This window comes from Fukomys damarensis, unplaced genomic scaffold, assembly GCF_012274545.1.
Source record: "Fukomys damarensis isolate Sample0158 unplaced genomic scaffold, DMR_v1.0_HiC HiC_scaffold_1, whole genome shotgun sequence".
Lineage (NCBI taxonomy): Eukaryota > Metazoa > Chordata > Mammalia > Rodentia > Bathyergidae > Fukomys > Fukomys damarensis.
Genome location: NW_022900913.1, coordinates 72,884,694 through 72,885,091, shown reverse-complemented (window position 1 = coordinate 72,885,091; position 398 = coordinate 72,884,694).

The following is a 398-nucleotide window of genomic DNA, read 5'->3' as shown; positions in this document are numbered from 1 at the left end:
TTTGGGGGAACTTCCCCATCCTAAGCACCTCTTTAGGCCACCACTCCTGCCTTGAAGAAGTGCGCCCTGTGAGATTCAAGTCCAGCCAGGGATCCCGACTGCCCCTTACCCCCGCTCCCTGGGACTCTGGACCATACCTCCCCACGCCCCTGAGAAACCGCGGAGATTGCTCCCCATGCCCGGTGGGTTGGGGAACCTCATCTTTGGGTCCCTTTTCGCGCGCGGCAGGAAAAGGCGAGTGGGGAGCACAGGTTGGGCGCGTAGCTAGAAGGCAGCTATGAACGGGGACACGGCCCGGCTGCACGGGACCCCGACTGCAGAAGGACTGTGTCCCCCACGCACTGCTGGGACCCCACACCCAGCACACACCCTGCAACAGGGTCCCGCCCCGAAGCCGG